This window comes from Hyla sarda, chromosome 8 (assembly GCF_029499605.1).
Source record: "Hyla sarda isolate aHylSar1 chromosome 8, aHylSar1.hap1, whole genome shotgun sequence".
NCBI lineage: Eukaryota > Metazoa > Chordata > Amphibia > Anura > Hylidae > Hyla > Hyla sarda.
The window spans coordinates 113,709,164-113,721,792 of record NC_079196.1 but is presented as its reverse complement, the minus strand read 5'-3'; the positions used below and the strand labels follow the sequence as shown (position 1 = coordinate 113,721,792).

Below are 12,629 nucleotides of genomic sequence, written 5' to 3'. Positions count from 1 at the left end.
CAGCCTTCCTTCCATTCCTATGAGTAATGTGAGTGCTCATGAAGGGGACATGGTTGGGTCCACCCCTTTCCCGGTTATCCCCTCTAGGCCTTTTGGCTTAGATCAAGTGTAAAAAAAGAAAGGATCTTGCGACAGATCGCATCCTGAGGCACGTTTTTTTTTTGTGTGAATACTTGCACTTGGGTGACTTGTGAGCACATACTGATACATACGTTCCCTATCTGGGGACCATAAATTAAATGGATTTTTGAGAAAGGGAGCTGATTTGGAAGCTTGCTTCTGTCGCCCTATGCATTGACCCGATGTGGCAGTATCTTCGGGTAGTGAACAGTGCACCACCCCATTCCAGTGTTAAACAAGAAAGATTCTCATTTAATCCTCCGTGGGTGAAAATTTGAGTTTGAGAATTGGAGACCAAAATGATGAGTTGCACTGACTGGTTTATGAACGTCTATTCATTTAGCGTTTTAATGACCATGTTTGCACACTGATTGGTGTAAAAAAATAAAATAAAACTAAATAATAATAATCTAGCACACCTGTGCAGGTTTGACATGACATGACAGGTAGCTGTCTTGTGGGTGGTGCTGAATCCTGTTAAATGACATGAGGGTCTCATGCCTATACACAAGGGTGTGTCATTGCTGTTGCTTGACCATGCATTGGTTTCTGTGGTCAGTGAATGATAAAAACAAAATTTACCATCCATTGATGGATGGGAAATCCGCCATGAGGCATTTGTTTTTAGAAACTGCTGCTCACAACCAATGTTGCAATGGAGTGTCTCCATCTGCTGGTGGTATTGGAAAGGCATTAGTGCTATGACAGGGTCTGAAGAAGAAGAAGAAGAAGACGGAAAAAAATATATATAAAAAGAAAAAGAGAGAGAGAGAGAAACTGACTTAGTGAGCGAGTGAGTGAGAGAGTGAGAGTGAGTGAGAGTGAATGAGTGAGTGAGTGAGTGAGTGAGAACAAATGAGTTAAAGCAAGTGAGTGAGAGAGATCGAATGAATGAAAGTCTGAATGACAGAAAGAAAAAAGGATGAAGAAAGAAGCATGAAGAAAAAAAAATGTATATGGAGTTGCTGACATGAGTGCAATCTACAAAGCCGTTGAGGCTGATCCTCATGGGAGGATTATTGCACCAGGACCCTTAGCACTTTTAAAATGCCATTCAATGCCACGGGCTAGATGTAAACTGCAGATGACCATGTTGTGGTAGTTACCATGGATACCCAAGTGATGTGTGAGCTAACACATAGGCCCAACAGATTCCAAGAAGGCCAGAATCACCAGCGGCACCACCATCGATTGTCAGGTCACCCGGATTCAGCAAATACCAGAGTCCAAAATGATGCAGGTTTATACTGTTAATTTTCAGTTTATCGTTACAGTTGGTGTTATTCCATGTCGGAAGGGACGCAGCTACAGCCAGTGGGGTAACTAGAGACAGGCAGGCAGCTATGTGCAACAAAGGTAGGCGTGTTGTTTTCATATGCAGATCTGAAATATTGTCTTATATGCAAGAGGAGGAGTGATGGGGGTTCAGGCAAAAGCCAGGCTATGGATTGCATTGCTAAATGCTCCATCAGAGTGCAATGGTCGCCTGTCCTTTTTTTAAGTGATGATGTGGGTTTAGCCTGTGCTGTATGTATGTATGGGTGGCTGACTGCCACCCACCCAGAAAGTGTATGGGAGGCTGGTTGGCTGCCAGCCTTCCTTCCATTCCTATGAGTAATGTGAGTGCTCATGAAGGGGACATGGTTGGGTCCACCCCTTTCCCGGTTATCCCCTCTAGGCCTTTTGGCTTAGATCAAGTGTAAAAAAAGAAAGGATCTTGCGACAGATCGCATCCTGAGGCACGTTTTTTTTTGTGTGAATACTTGCACTTGGGTGACTTGTGAGCACATACTGATACATACGTTCCCTATCTGGGGACCATAAATTAAATGGATTTTTGAGAAAGGGAGCTGATTTGGAAGCTTGCTTCTGTCGCCCTATGCATTGACCCGATGTGGCAGTATCTTCGGGTAGTGAACAGTGCACCACCCCATTCCAGTGTTAAACAAGAAAGATTCTCATTTCATCCTCCGTGGGTGAGAATTTGAGTTTGAGAATTGGAGACCAAAATGATGAGTTGCACTGACTGGTTTATGAACGTCTATTCATTTAGCGTTTTAATGACCATGTTTGCACACTGATTGGTGTAAAAAAATAAAATAAAACTAAATAATAATAATCTAGCACACCTGTGCAGGTTTGACATGACATGACAGGTAGCTGTCTTGTGGGTGGTGCTGAATCCTGTTAAATGACATGAGGGTCTCATGCCTATACACAAGGGTGTGTCATTGCTGTTGCTTGACCATGCATTGGTTTCTGTGGTCAGTGAATGATAAAAACAAAATTTACCATCCATTGATGGATGGGAAATCCGCCATGAGGCATTTGTTTTTAGAAACTGCTGCTCACGACCAATGTTGCAATGGAGTGTCTCCATCTGCTGGTGGTATTGGAAAGGCATTAGTGCTATGACAGGGTCTGAAGAAGAAGAAGAAGAAGAAGAAGACGGAAAAAAATATATATAAAAAGAAAAAGAGAGAGAGAGAGAGAGACTGACTTAGTGAGCGAGTGAGTGAGAGAGTGAGAGTGAGTGAGAGTGAATGAGTGAGTGATTGAGTGAGTGAGTGAGTGAGTGAGAACAAATGAGTTAAAGCAAGTGAGTGAGAGAGATCGAATGAATGAAAGTCTGAATGACAGAAAGAAAAAAGGATGAAGAAAGAAGCATGAAGAAAAAAAAATGTATATGGAGTTGCTGACATGAGTGCAATCTACAAAGCCGTTGAGGCTGATCCTCATGGGAGGATTATTGCACCAGGACCCTTAGCACTTTTAAAATGCCATTCAATGCCACGGGCTAGATGTAAACTGCAGATGACCATGTTGTGGTAGTTACCATGGATACCCAAGTGATGTGTGAGCTAACACATAGGCCCAACAGATTCCAAGAAGGCCAGAATCACCAGCGGCACCACCATCGATTGTCAGGTCACCCGGATTCAGCAAATACCAGAGTCCAAAATGATGCAGGTTTATACTGTTAATTTTCAGTTTATCGTTACAGTTGGTGTTATTCCATGTCGGAAGGGACGCAGCTACAGCCAGTGGGGTAACTAGAGACAGGCAGGCAGCTATGTGCAACAAAGGTAGGCGTGTTGTTTTCATATGCAGATCTGAAATATTGTCTTATATGCAAGAGGAGGAGTGATGGGGGTTCAGGCAAAAGCCAGGCTATGGATTGCATTGCTAAATGCTCCATCAGAGTGCAATGGTCGCCTGTCCTTTTTTTAAGTGATGATGTGGGTTTAGCCTGTGCTGTATGTATGTATGGGTGGCTGACTGCCACCCACCCAGAAAGTGTATGGGAGGCTGGTTGGCTGCCAGCCTTCCTTCCATTCCTATGAGTAATGTGAGTGCTCATGAAGGGGACATGGTTGGGTCCACCCCTTTCCCGGTTATCCCCTCTAGGCCTTTTGGCTTAGATCAAGTGTAAAAAAAGAAAGGATCTTGCGACAGATCGCATCCTGAGGCACGTTTTTTTTTGTGTGAATACTTGCACTTGGGTGACTTGTGAGCACATACTGATACATACGTTCCCTATCTGGGGACCATAAATTAAATGGATTTTTGAGAAAGGGAGCTGATTTGGAAGCTTGCTTCTGTCGCCCTATGCATTGACCCGATGTGGCAGTATCTTCGGGTAGTGAACAGTGCACCACCCCATTCCAGTGTTAAACAAGAAAGATTCTCATTTAATCCTCCGTGGGTGAGAATTTGAGTTTGAGAATTGGAGACCAAAATGATGAGTTGCACTGACTGGTTTATGAACGTCTATTCATTTAGCGTTTTAATGACCATGTTTGCACACTGATTGGTGTAAAAAAATAAAATAAAACTAAATAATAATAATCTAGCACACCTGTGCAGGTTTGACATGACATGACAGGTAGCTGTCTTGTGGGTGGTGCTGAATCCTGTTAAATGACATGAGGGTCTCATGCCTATACACAAGGGTGTGTCATTGCTGTTGCTTGACCATGCATTGGTTTCTGTGGTCAGTGAATGATAAAAACAAAATTTACCATCCATTGATGGATGGGAAATCCGCCATGAGGCATTTGTTTTTAGAAACTGCTGCTCACAACCAATGTTGCAATGGAGTGTCTCCATCTGCTGGTGGTATTGGAAAGGCATTAGTGCTATGACAGGGTCTGAAGAAGAAGAAGAAGAAGAAGACGGAAAAAAATATATATAAAAAGAAAAAGAGAGAGAGAGAGAGAGACTGACTTAGTGAGCGAGTGAGTGAGAGAGTGAGAGTGAGTGAGAGTGAATGAGTGAGTGAGTGATTGAGTGAGTGAGTGAGTGAGTGAGAACAAATGAGTTAAAGCAAGTGAGTGAGAGAGATCGAATGAATGAAAGTCTGAATGACAGAAAGAAAAAAGGATGAAGAAAGAAGCATGAAGAAAAAAAAATGTATATGGAGTTGCTGACATGAGTGCAATCTACAAAGCCGTTGAGGCTGATCCTCATGGGAGGATTATTGCACCAGGACCCTTTGCACTTTTAAAATGCCATTCAATGCCACGGGCTAGATGTAAACTGCAGATGACCATGTTGTGGTAGTTACCATGGATACTCAAGTGATGTGTGAGCTAACACATAGGCCCAACAGATTCCAAGAAGGCCAGAATCACCAGCGGCACCACCATCGATTGTCAGGTCACCCGGATTCAGCAAATACCAGAGTCCAAAATGATGCAGGTTTATACTGTTAATTTTCAGTTCATCGTTACAGTTGGTGTTATTCCATGTCGGAAGGGACGCAGCTACAGCCAGTGGGGTAACTAGAGACAGGCAGGCAGCTATGTGCAACAAAGGTAGGCGTGTTGTTTTCATATGCAGATCTGAAATATTGTCTTATATGCAAGAGGAGGAGTGATGGGGGTTCAGGCAAAAGCCAGGCTATGGATTGCATTGCTAAATGCTCCATCAGAGTGCAATGGTCGCCTGTCCTTTTTTTAAGTGATGATGTGGGTTTAGCCTGTGCTGTATGTATGTATGGGTGGCTGACTGCCACCCACCCAGAAAGTGTATGGGAGGCTGGTTGGCTGCCAGCCTTCCTTCCATTCCTATGAGTAATGTGAGTGCTCATGAAGGGGACATGGTTGGGTCCACCCCTTTCCCGGTTATCCCCTCTAGGCCTTTTGGCTTAGATCAAGTGTAAAAAAAGAAAGGATCTTGCGACAGATCGCATCCTGAGGCACGTTTTTTTTTTGTGTGAATACTTGCACTTGGGTGACTTGTGAGCACATACTGATACATACGTTCCCTATCTGGGGACCATAAATTAAATGGATTTTTGAGAAAGGGAGCTGATTTGGAAGCTTGCTTCTGTCGCCCTATGCATTGACCCGATGTGGCAGTATCTTCGGGTAGTGAACAGTGCACCACCCCATTCCAGTGTTAAACAAGAAAGATTCTCATTTAATCCTCCGTGGGTGAAAATTTGAGTTTGAGAATTGGAGACCAAAATGATGAGTTGCACTGACTGGTTTATGAACGTCTATTCATTTAGCGTTTTAATGACCATGTTTGCACACTGATTGGTGTAAAAAAATAAAATAAAACTAAATAATAATAATCTAGCACACCTGTGCAGGTTTGACATGACATGACAGGTAGCTGTCTTGTGGGTGGTGCTGAATCCTGTTAAATGACATGAGGGTCTCATGCCTATACACAAGGGTGTGTCATTGCTGTTGCTTGACCATGCATTGGTTTCTGTGGTCAGTGAATGATAAAAACAAAATTTACCATCCATTGATGGATGGGAAATCCGCCATGAGGCATTTGTTTTTAGAAACTGCTGCTCACAACCAATGTTGCAATGGAGTGTCTCCATCTGCTGGTGGTATTGGAAAGGCATTAGTGCTATGACAGGGTCTGAAGAAGAAGAAGAAGAAGACGGAAAAAAATATATATAAAAAGAAAAAGAGAGAGAGAGAGAAACTGACTTAGTGAGCGAGTGAGTGAGAGAGTGAGAGTGAGTGAGAGTGAATGAGTGAGTGAGTGAGTGAGTGAGAACAAATGAGTTAAAGCAAGTGAGTGAGAGAGATCGAATGAATGAAAGTCTGAATGACAGAAAGAAAAAAGGATGAAGAAAGAAGCATGAAGAAAAAAAAATGTATATGGAGTTGCTGACATGAGTGCAATCTACAAAGCCGTTGAGGCTGATCCTCATGGGAGGATTATTGCACCAGGACCCTTAGCACTTTTAAAATGCCATTCAATGCCACGGGCTAGATGTAAACTGCAGATGACCATGTTGTGGTAGTTACCATGGATACCCAAGTGATGTGTGAGCTAACACATAGGCCCAACAGATTCCAAGAAGGCCAGAATCACCAGCGGCACCACCATCGATTGTCAGGTCACCCGGATTCAGCAAATACCAGAGTCCAAAATGATGCAGGTTTATACTGTTAATTTTCAGTTTATCGTTACAGTTGGTGTTATTCCATGTCGGAAGGGACGCAGCTACAGCCAGTGGGGTAACTAGAGACAGGCAGGCAGCTATGTGCAACAAAGGTAGGCGTGTTGTTTTCATATGCAGATCTGAAATATTGTCTTATATGCAAGAGGAGGAGTGATGGGGGTTCAGGCAAAAGCCAGGCTATGGATTGCATTGCTAAATGCTCCATAAGAGTGCAATGGTCGCCTGTCCTTTTTTTAAGTGATGATGTGGGTTTAGCCTGTGCTGTATGTATGTATGGGTGGCTGACTGCCACCCACCCAGAAAGTGTATGGGAGGCTGGTTGGCTGCCAGCCTTCCTTCCATTCCTATGAGTAATGTGAGTGCTCATGAAGGGGACATGGTTGGGTCCACCCCTTTCCCGGTTATCCCCTCTAGGCCTTTTGGCTTAGATCAAGTGTAAAAAAAGAAAGGATCTTGCGACAGATCGCATCCTGAGGCACGTTTTTTTTTTGTGTGAATACTTGCACTTGGGTGACTTGTGAGCACATACTGATACATACGTTCCCTATCTGGGGACCATAAATTAAATGGATTTTTGAGAAAGGGAGCTGATTTGGAAGCTTGCTTCTGTCGCCCTATGCATTGACCCGACGTGGCAGTATCTTCGGGTAGTGAACAGTGCACCACCCCATTCCAGTGTTAAACAAGAAAGATTCTCATTTAATCCTCCGTGGGTGAGAATTTGAGTTTGAGAATTGGAGACCAAAATGATGAGTTGCACTGACTGGTTTATGAACGTCTATTCATTTAGCGTTTTAATGACCATGTTTGCACACTGATTGGTGTAAAAAAATAAAATAAAACTAAATAATAATAATCTAGCACACCTGTGCAGGTTTGACATGACATGACAGGTAGCTGTCTTGTGGGTGGTGCTGAATCCTGTTAAATGACATGAGGGTCTCATGCCTATACACAAGGGTGTGTCATTGCTGTTGCTTGACCATGCATTGGTTTCTGTGGTCAGTGAATGATAAAAACAAAATTTACCATCCATTGATGGATGGGAAATCCGCCATGAGGCATTTGTTTTTAGAAACTGCTGCTCACAACCAATGTTGCAATGGAGTGTCTCCATCTGCTGGTGGTATTGGAAAGGCATTAGTGCTATGACAGGGTCTGAAGAAGAAGAAGAAGAAGAAGAAGAAGAAGAAGACGGAAAAAAATATATATAAAAAGAAAAAGAGAGAGAGAGAGAGAGACTGACTTAGTGAGCGAGTGAGTGAGAGAGTGAGAGTGAGTGAGAGTGAATGAGTGAGTGAGTGAGTGATTGAGTGAGTGAGTGAGTGAGAACAAATGAGTTAAAGCAAGTGAGTGAGAGAGATCGAATGAATGAAAGTCTGAATGACAGAAAGAAAAAAGGATGAAGAAAGAAGCATGAAGAAAAAAAAATGTATATGGAGTTGCTGACATGAGTGCAATCTACAAAGCCGTTGAGGCTGATCCTCATGGGAGGATTATTGCACCAGGACCCTTAGCACTTTTAAAATGCCATTCAATGCCACGGGCTAGATGTAAACTGCAGATGACCATGTTGTGGTAGTTACCATGGATACCCAAGTGATGTGTGAGCTAACACATAGGCCCAACAGATTCCAAGAAGGCCAGAATCACCAGCGGCACCACCATCGATTGTCAGGTCACCCGGATTCAGCAAATACCAGAGTCCAAAATGATGCAGGTTTATACTGTTAATTTTCAGTTTATCGTTACAGTTGGTGTTATTCCATGTCGGAAGGGACGCAGCTACAGCCAGTGGGGTAACTAGAGACAGGCAGGCAGCTATGTGCAACAAAGGTAGGCGTGTTGTTTTCATATGCAGATCTGAAATATTGTCTTATATGCAAGAGGAGGAGTGATGGGGGTTCAGGCAAAAGCCAGGCTATGGATTGCATTGCTAAATGCTCCATCAGAGTGCAATGGTCGCCTGTCCTTTTTTTAAGTGATGATGTGGGTTTAGCCTGTGCTGTATGTATGTATGGGTGGCTGACTGCCACCCACCCAGAAAGTGTATGGGAGGCTGGTTGGCTGCCAGCCTTCCTTCCATTCCTATGAGTAATGTGAGTGCTCATGAAGGGGACATGGTTGGGTCCACCCCTTTCCCGGTTATCCCCTCTAGGCCTTTTGGCTTAGATCAAGTGTAAAAAAAGAAAGGATCTTGCGACAGATCGCATCCTGAGGCACGTTTTTTTTTGTGTGAATACTTGCGCTTGGGTGACTTGTGAGCACATACTGATACATACGTTCCCTATCTGGGGACCATAAATTAAATGGATTTTTGAGAAAGGGAGCTGATTTGGAAGCTTGCTTCTGTCGCCCTATGCATTGACCCGATGTGGCAGTATCTTCGGGTAGTGAACAGTGCACCACCCCATTCCAGTGTTAAACAAGAAAGATTCTCATTTAATCCTCCGTGGGTGAGAATTTGAGTTTGAGAATTGGAGACCAAAATGATGAGTTGCACTGACTGGTTTATGAACGTCTATTCATTTAGCGTTTTAATGACCATGTTTGCACACTGATTGGTGTAAAAAAATTAAATAAAACTAAATAATAATAATCTAGCACACCTGTGCAGGTTTGACATGACATGACAGGTAGCTGTCTTGTGGGTGGTGCTGAATCCTGTTAAATGACATGAGGGTCTCATGCCTATACACAAGGGTGTGTCATTGCTGTTGCTTGACCATGCATTGGTTTCTGTGGTCAGTGAATGATAAAAACAAAATTTACCATCCATTGATGGATGGGAAATCCGCCATGAGGCATTTGTTTTTAGAAACTGCTGCTCACAACCAATGTTGCAATGGAGTGTCTCCATCTGCTGGTGGTATTGGAAAGGCATTAGTGCTATGACAGGGTCTGAAGAAGAAGAAGAAGAAGAAGACGGAAAAAAATATATATAAAAAGAAAAAGAGAGAGAGAGAGAGAGACTGACTTAGTGAGCGAGTGAGTGAGAGAGTGAGAGTGAGTGAGAGTGAATGAGTGAGTGAGTGATTGAGTGAGTGAGTGAGTGAGTGAGAACAAATGAGTTAAAGCAAGTGAGTGAGAGAGATCGAATGAATGAAAGTCTGAATGACAGAAAGAAAAAAGGATGAAGAAAGAAGCATGAAGAAAAAAAAGTGTATATGGAGTTGCTGACATGAGTGCAATCTACAAAGCCGTTGAGGCTGATCCTCATGGGAGGATTATTACACCAGGACCCTTAGCACTTTTAAAATGCCATTCAATGCCACGGGCTAGATGTAAACTGCAGATGACCATGTTGTGGTAGTTACCATGGATACCCAAGTGATGTGTGAGCTAACACATAGGCCCAACAGATTCCAAGAAGGCCAGAATCACCAGCGGCACCACCATCGATTGTCAGGTCACCCGGATTCAGCAAATACCAGAGTCCAAAATGATGCAGGTTTATACTGTTAATTTTCAGTTTATCGTTACAGTTGGTGTTATTCCATGTCGGAAGGGACGCAGCTACAGCCAGTGGGGTAACTAGAGACAGGCAGGCAGCTATGTGCAACAAAGGTAGGCGTGTTGTTTTCATATGCAGATCTGAAATATTGTCTTATATGCAAGAGGAGGAGTGATGGGGGTTCAGGCAAAAGCCAGGCTATGGATTGCATTGCTAAATGCTCCATCAGAGTGCAATGGTCGCCTGTCCTTTTTTTAAGTGATGATGTGGGTTTAGCCTGTGCTGTATGTATGTATGGGTGGCTGACTGCCACCCACCCAGAAAGTGTATGGGAGGCTGGTTGGCTGCCAGCCTTCCTTCCATTCCTATGAGTAATGTGAGTGCTCATGAAGGGGACATGGTTGGGTCCACCCCTTTCCCGGTTATCCCCTCTAGGCCTTTTGGCTTAGATCAAGTGTAAAAAAAGAAAGGATCTTGCGACAGATCGCATCCTGAGGCACGTTTTTTTTTGTGTGAATACTTGCACTTGGGTGACTTGTGAGCACATACTGATACATACGTTCCCTATCTGGGGACCATAAATTAAATGGATTTTTGAGAAAGGGAGCTGATTTGGAAGCTTGCTTCTGTCGCCCTATGCATTGACCTGATGTGGCAGTATCTTCGGGTAGTGAACAGTGCACCACCCCATTCCAGTGTTAAACAAGAAAGATTCTCATTTAATCCTCCGTGGGTGAGAATTTGAGTTTGAGAATTGGAGACCAAAATGATGAGTTGCACTGACTGGTTTATGAACGTCTATTCATTTAGCGTTTTAATGACCATGTTTGCACACTGATTGGTGTAAAAAAATTAAATAAAACTAAATAATAATAATCTAGCACACCTGTGCAGGTTTGACATGACATGACAGGTAGCTGTCTTGTGGGTGGTGCTGAATCCTGTTAAATGACATGAGGGTCTCATGCCTATACACAAGGGTGTGTCATTGCTGTTGCTTGACCATGCATTGGTTTCTGTGGTCAGTGAATGATAAAAACAAAATTTACCATCCATTGATGGATGGGAAATCCGCCATGAGGCATTTGTTTTTAGAAACTGCTGCTCACAACCAATGTTGCAATGGAGTGTCTCCATCTGCTGGTGGTATTGGAAAGGCATTAGTGCTATGACAGGGTCTGAAGAAGAAGAAGAAGAAGAAGATGGAAAAAAATATATATAAAAAGAAAAAGAGAGAGAGAGAGAGAGACTGACTTAGTGAGCGAGTGAGTGAGAGAGTGAGAGTGAGTGAGAGTGAATGAGTGAGTGAGTGATTGAGTGAGTGAGTGAGTGAGAACAAATGAGTTAAAGCAAGTGAGTGAGAGAGATCGAATGAATGAAAGTCTGAATGACAGAAAGAAAAAAGGATGAAGAAAGAAGCATGAAGAAAAAAAAATGTATATGGAGTTGCTGACATGAGTGCAATCTACAAAGCCGTTGAGGCTGATCCTCATGGGAGGATTATTGCACCAGGACCCTTAGCACTTTTAAAATGCCATTCAATGCCACGGGCTAGATGTAAACTGCAGATGACCATGTTGTGGTAGTTACCATGGATACCCAAGTGATGTGTGAGCTAACACATAGGCCCAACAGATTCCAAGAAGGCCAGAATCACCAGCGGCACCACCATCGATTGTCAGGTCACCCGGATTCAGCAAATACCAGAGTCCAAAATGATGCAGGTTTATACTGTTAATTTTCAGTTTATCGTTACAGTTGGTGTTATTCCATGTCGGAAGGGACGCAGCTACAGCCAGTGGGGTAACTAGAGACAGGCAGGCAGCTATGTGCAACAAAGGTAGGCGTGTTGTTTTCATATGCAGATCTGAAATATTGTCTTATATGCAAGAGGAGGAGTGATGGGGGTTCAGGCAAAAGCCAGGCTATGGATTGCATTGCTAAATGCTCCATAAGAGTGCAATGGTCGCCTGTCCTTTTTTTAAGTGATGATGTGGGTTTAGCCTGTGCTGTATGTATGTATGGGTGGCTGACTGCCACCCACCCAGAAAGTGTATGGGAGGCTGGTTGGCTGCCAGCCTTCCTTCCATTCCTATGAGTAATGTGAGTGCTCATGAAGGGGACATGGTTGGGTCCACCCCTTTCCCGGTTATCCCCTCTAGGCCTTTTGGCTTAGATCAAGTGTAAAAAAAGAAAGGATCTTGCGACAGATCGCATCCTGAGGCACGTTTTTTTTTTGTGTGAATACTTGCACTTGGGTGACTTGTGAGCACATACTGATACATACGTTCCCTATCTGGGGACCATAAATTAAATGGATTTTTGAGAAAGGGAGCTGATTTGGAAGCTTGCTTCTGTCGCCCTATGCATTGACCCGACGTGGCAGTATCTTCGGGTAGTGAACAGTGCACCACCCCATTCCAGTGTTAAACAAGAAAGATTCTCATTTAATCCTCCGTGGGTGAGAATTTGAGTTTGAGAATTGGAGACCAAAATGATGAGTTGCACTGACTGGTTTATGAACGTCTATTCATTTAGCGTTTTAATGACCATGTTTGCACACTGATTGGTGTAAAAAAATAAAATAAAACTAAATAATAATAATCTAGCACACCTGTG

At 43.3% G+C, this 12,629-nt stretch overlaps 8 pseudogenes; all 8 read left to right on the top strand.

Moving 5' to 3' along the window:
- Positions 1 to 76: 76 nt before the first annotated feature.
- LOC130287947 (U2 spliceosomal RNA) lies at positions 77 to 341 on the top strand (annotated as a pseudogene).
- A 1,446-nt stretch (positions 342 to 1,787) lies between these two features.
- Positions 1,788 to 2,051, top strand: LOC130286276 (U2 spliceosomal RNA; annotated as a pseudogene).
- A 1,466-nt stretch (positions 2,052 to 3,517) lies between these two features.
- On the top strand, positions 3,518 to 3,781 carry LOC130286275 (U2 spliceosomal RNA; annotated as a pseudogene).
- Positions 3,782 to 5,248: 1,467 nt separating this feature from the next.
- Positions 5,249 to 5,513, top strand: LOC130287946 (U2 spliceosomal RNA; annotated as a pseudogene).
- Positions 5,514 to 6,959: 1,446 nt separating this feature from the next.
- LOC130289367 (U2 spliceosomal RNA) lies at positions 6,960 to 7,224 on the top strand (annotated as a pseudogene).
- Positions 7,225 to 8,703: 1,479 nt separating this feature from the next.
- Positions 8,704 to 8,967, top strand: LOC130287602 (U2 spliceosomal RNA; annotated as a pseudogene).
- Positions 8,968 to 10,434: 1,467 nt separating this feature from the next.
- LOC130289264 (U2 spliceosomal RNA) lies at positions 10,435 to 10,698 on the top strand (annotated as a pseudogene).
- A 1,463-nt stretch (positions 10,699 to 12,161) lies between these two features.
- On the top strand, positions 12,162 to 12,426 carry LOC130289366 (U2 spliceosomal RNA; annotated as a pseudogene).
- The last annotated feature ends 203 nt before the right edge of the window (positions 12,427 to 12,629 follow it).